Here is a 5,339-nt window from a genome sequence, read left to right on the forward strand (position 1 = left end):
GTGTGCCCAGACTCGTGTCCATTGAGTCAATGATGCCATCCAACCATCTCATCCTCTGTAGCCACTTTTCCTCCTGCTTTCAATCTTTCCCAGCAGCAAATAGCTGTGACAATCAAACTAATATTTTAGGAGTGTTTAAGAAAGGGATAATTTGCAAAAAGTGTACACAGGCCTTAGGAAGCAGGGCAGGGATGGGCGAGGTCCTGGGGCAGCACAGGAGCAGGCTGTGTCCACCCCTATCCTCAGGGCAGGTAGGGCCTGCTCACCCGCCCTCCATTGGTCAGTTCTGCCATTAATTCAGTGCAGAGGTTGAGAAGCTTCCCAAAGGCTTTGTAAACCCTTCAGCTTCCTCAGAGCCCACCCGCCCCACTGTCTCTGACCACAGAGCCCCTAAGAGCAGAAGCAGCCAGTCGGTGCAGATTGGACCCACCCAAATGCCACCAGGCATTGTGCAAGGGGCAGGCAGTTCAGAGACACCCTCCTAGCAGGGTGTCATCTACTCTGCTGGGGGTGGACTCTGCTCAGCCTCCATCCCCTCTGCCAGGCACCAAACCTCTCTTTCCTATGGGGCTGACCCTATCGAGTAGACAGACAGGCAGATAGCCCATTCGCTAACCACAATGGTTGGTTCTGGGATGCTCACGTGACCCAAGTCACATCATTAAGAACCCTTGGGACTTTTCTGCAGAGTGATCAGAAAAAACATCAGCCTGTTCCCACTGGGGCTGCTAATCCACTAAGAGGCAAATTCGTGCTTGCCAAAGGCCATCTACACCCCATGGGGAGGCAGTTGACACTCTGAGTGAAGTTAGTCAAAACAAGCAGAACCACAGACTTTCCTGGTGGTCCAGTGGCTAAGATTCCATGCTTCCAATGCAAGGGGCCCAGGTTTGATCCCTGGTTAGGGAACTAGATCCTGCATGCCACAACTAAGAGTTCACATAGTTCACATGCTACAACTAAGACCCAGTGCAGCCAAATAAATAATTGAAGAAAAGAGTTTTTAAAATTTATATTTATAAAAATAAACTGGCAGAACCAATACATGAAGAGAGAGGCAGAGCCTTGAGGCCATCTTCTGGGTTCCTGAAACAGTTCCATGCCTGAAACTGCTCCCGGGTGATCTAGTAATAGATTAATGTAAGCCAATAAATTTTCTTTTTACTTATATTCATTCAAATGGGAAAAGACCCTGATGCTGGTAAAGATTGAGGGCAGGGGGAAAAGGGGGGAACAGAAAATGAGATGGTTGGATGGCATCACCAATTCAGTGGACATGAGTTTGACCAAACTCTGTGAGATAATGAAGGACAAGGAAGCCTGATGTGCTGCAGTCCACGGGATCACAAAGAGTCGAACACGACTGATCAACTGAAGAACAACAATTTGAATTAGGGTTTTGCATCAAAAAGAGCTCTACCTAAAACAGAGAGACCATGTTAATGTACTAGGAGCTCAGGTCGCCATGTGTAGAGGTACAGTGGAAAGAAGTGAAAGGGCAGGGCTGTGTCTTGAAGGACATTTGCAACTACCCAGGCAAAGGCATGCAGAACTTCCCAGTGAGGGAACAATGTGAAATCAGAGAGGATGGGGGCAGGGACTATGAGCAATTCGAGATGTCCGTGAAGGGCTGGGTGTAGGCAGGGCTGAGGGGGTGGCAGGGGTGGAAGGGGGCTGCCGCAAACCAGTGAAGTGAGCATTCTGCGGAACTGCACCTCCTCTTTCTATGCTGGAGCAGCGCGGTGATTGCACACACCCAGCACTCAAACAAAATCTGCGGGTGAACTCCTGGCCTGCGTTTTCTTCCAGCAGTGTGATTGAAGTCCAGGACCACAACATCTTTTCCAGAGACTCCTGCATCCCTCCGTCCGATCCTGCCCAGCAGAAAGGACACTGCTGAGTCTTTCTCAGCCAACCCACCACTTTAGCCACCATGGATCTATCCTCCCCTCTCCTTCCCCCTCTCTGTCTGCCCCCACCACCGTGAATCAGGGGGCCCATCAGAGGGCTTTGGCAGGACTCGCAGCCTCCAGCCTGGGAACCCACAGACCCAGGCCCCCGGGACCCCACGCAGGCACACACTGCTGTTGCTGCCTGAGGCCTCAGTCCTTGTTACCCACCCTACACCGGGTCTCACAAGTGGTGTCACTGGTGGATGCCTGCTCCCCCCAGCAATGCTCCTTGCATCTGAACCTGGACCTCACCTGGGCAGCCTGTGTGCACAGAATATGGGCTCGAGGACGGAGCCACACCCTGCCTTGCACCCAGGGTCATCCAGACACAGGGGAAGGCCCAGCCTCTGAGCCACAGGGAGGCTGAAAGGGGCTCCCGTCAGCCTAGAGCCAGGCAGGAGCTTGTCACACCCGCAGTTTAGGGTGGATGCTGTGAGAGTGGGCCTTGCCTGGACAAGCCAACTGGATGTCCTCAGCCCAAGGTCACGAGCGGAGTGCAGTCAGAGCGAGGGAGGAAGCTTCTCAGGGGCTCTAGTGCCTGTATGAGTCACCCTGAGAGCACTCACTCAGGGCGGGGGGAACCCCTCTCCTGGCCCTGATCCATACGCACCTGGGTCAGACCTGCAGGAGCCTCTCTGGAAGCCTCCAGGCCTCCAGTGTGGGGCAGGGCCTTTGCTGAGCTAGGACCAGGGTGGGGAGGGACACCTCCATCGTAGCAGCCCCAGGGCACCAAGACCAACTTGCCAGGCCCCAAGTCAAGACCCAGCAAGGGCTTCCTCATAGGCAGGGCCTTGGGGACTGAAGGGTCACAGACTCCAACTCCCAGAAGGATCTTGTCCAAGGGAACCCAATGCCAAGGCTACTGGGGTCTCTACATTCGGCTCTGAGTCTGTTCTCCAAAATAAGCAAAGAAAATGTCACCTAAGTTTCAGAGTCAAGGATGAAATGGCACCTGAAGGGGACCTATGTTTATGCAACGTTTAGAGTAACATGTGTGCAGAAAGTCAGCCGAGCTCACACCCAGCAAGTGACTCAGCTGTGCCCTGGGCCCAAAGGCAGCCCTGCAGGACAGGGAGGCATGCACAGGTGGCTGAAACCCCTCCCTTGGTTGAAGGGGGAGATTCCTAGGAGGCCCTCACTGGGTGGGGCTGTCCCCCCCTCATACCAGCTGCATTGCTGGCCACCAGCGCTGGGCTTAGCCTTCCTCACAAGGGTCTTCTTGGAGCCAGGTGTCTGTAATGGTATTTGACAATAAACTGAGACTCCCAGGAGCCCAGTTTGCAGTAAACTTCCACTTGCTTCTGCCCAGTTCTCAGGGCTCCACTGGACCAGGAAAGGGAGATTTGCATTTGTTTTCTATAGCAAAGGAGGTGCTGGCCTCAGTGGTCACGTGTGACGCAAATCCTCACTTGGCTCAACCTCCAGCCCCTCCAAGACACTTCTCACTCTTGTGACCGTGCTGCATTGTCCCCATAACAATAGACACACACACATGCACACACAGGTGCACACGCCCAGGCAGGCAGCATTCCGTACGTGGTGTACTCCCACACTGTGGGCAAGCGTGACTCTCAGCACAGCACCGCCTGGCTGGCAGCTGGCATGGGTGACATCAGCAGCTCGGACTCTCATGAGCTGTCCTAACCATTGTGCATGAGGGGAGTGGGGGAGCAGGTGCCCCTGCGGAGGGCGGGACCCTGGCCCAGCGACTGGGGACTCCCGAGGCCCCGAGGCGTCTACGCTACGGTACCTGCTATGGCCAGCCCACAGGTCCAGAGGAACAGGGTGTGCTGACCGTCGCCCTTCCTATGCCCTTTTCCCATGGGCCCTTCTCCTCAACCTGCAGGGCGGCTGCTCCCCTGGCAACCTCTGCCCTGACAATCACCTCTTCCCCATGGTCCACCTCTCCCTGTGGTCACCTCTCCCTGTGGTCACTTCTCTCCCTGTGGTCACCTCTTCCCCAAGGTCACCTCTCCCCATGGTCACCTCTCCCTGTGGCCACTTACCCCCTGGGGTCACCTCTCCCTGTGGTCACTTTCCCTGAGGTCACCTCTCAGTCACCTCTCCCTGTGGTCACTTGTCCCCCTGTGGTCACTCTGTCCTCAAGATCGCCTCTCCTGATGTTGATTTCCCCCTGACATCACCTCTCCCCATGGTCATTTCTCCCCCGTGGTCACCTCTTTCCCTCCGGTCACTTCTCTCCCCAAGTTACCTCTCCCCTGGTCACTTGTCCCCTTGTGGTGACTTCATTCTGGAGATCACTTCTCCCTGAAGTCACCTCCCTGCATGGTGACTTCGTCCCCGAGGTCACTTCTCCTCCTGCGCTCACACTTACTGACATGAGGTGCTCTTCTCCTGCAGGAGCTCACCCACCCTGCCCACACGGTCAGCAGCACTGTCCCCGGCTCTCAGCCACCTGACCTGGAGTCACACCGACCAGCACCAGCGGATGAGCTGGCTTCCCTCTGAGTCACCCAACCTCCCAAACCTCAGCTTCCTCCTCAGCAGCCCAGGGCCCAAACATTTGCTTTCGAGTCTGTTGTGGCGACCAAGTCAGAACAAGTAGGAGAGCAGTTTCTGTGCCTGCCTGCACCCAGGTCCAGGCACACACGTGCCAGCTTGTGCAAACTCACATCACAGAGCGGCCCGCTCGCCACCCATCCTGTCCCTTGCTCTTTTCAGAAAAGGCGGTTGAATGTGTGCCTCCCACTTGGGGTGCCGTGGGAAGAATTGAGGGGCCAGGGGCAAGGGTGAACCCCAGGGGTGCAGGCACAGCCCAGCACCCTCTCTTCCGCTTTCTGCAGCTAAGCCTGGCTTCAGCTTCCTCATCTGGGTGCTTGAGACACAAGTGACCGTGAGTGGCAGCCAGCACAACAGCCCTGCACGGGGCCCCACCCTGCTTGCCCTGACACTGCAAAGCCCTCCAACCAGACCCAGCATGGAGCTTGTCACCCACAGGTGGGGATGGAGGTGCCATCCTCTAGAATCCTGCCTGAGGCGTCCTGCTGCGGCTCCCCCCTTGGCCTCGGCTTCCCACTGGACCCCTGCAGGCCTTTCCTGGGGCATCTCCTGACTTTCTGAGCTCCCGGAAGACTCTCCCTATGGAGGGACCACTGTGTCCTGAGGAGCAGACAGACTTCTGAGGCACCAGGGCCCCACATTCCATCACACTGCTCCCCCCTCTGAGTCCCACCCCATGTGAACTGTGCTGGGAGGAGTGGGGTGCAGCCCTGGCCCCCGGGAAGCACTGTCATCCCTCAGACCTTAGCTGGCTGCCTTGGAGGGGCACCACCCCAAACGGGAGCCTGGAAGCCAAGGGCAGTGAAAATGGGTGATTAAGAGGTGCTGCCCAGAGACACCTAGTGCATTTCCCCATGTGTGTGGGGT

At 56.3% G+C, this 5,339-nt stretch overlaps 1 long non-coding RNA gene across 1 annotated transcript; it reads right to left on the reverse strand.

The window, feature by feature from the left end:
- Positions 1–997: 997 nt before the first annotated feature.
- Positions 998–4,424, reverse strand: LOC138424347 (uncharacterized). Its single transcript, XR_011250815.1, has 2 exons — positions 4,165–4,424; positions 998–1,874 (listed from the first exon to the last, which is right to left on the reverse strand). It is a non-coding gene; the product is annotated as an uncharacterized lncRNA (long non-coding RNA).
- Between the last annotated feature and the right edge of the window lie 915 nt (positions 4,425–5,339).

Source organism: Ovis canadensis, chromosome 1 (assembly GCF_042477335.2).
Source record: "Ovis canadensis isolate MfBH-ARS-UI-01 breed Bighorn chromosome 1, ARS-UI_OviCan_v2, whole genome shotgun sequence".
NCBI lineage: Eukaryota > Metazoa > Chordata > Mammalia > Artiodactyla > Bovidae > Ovis > Ovis canadensis.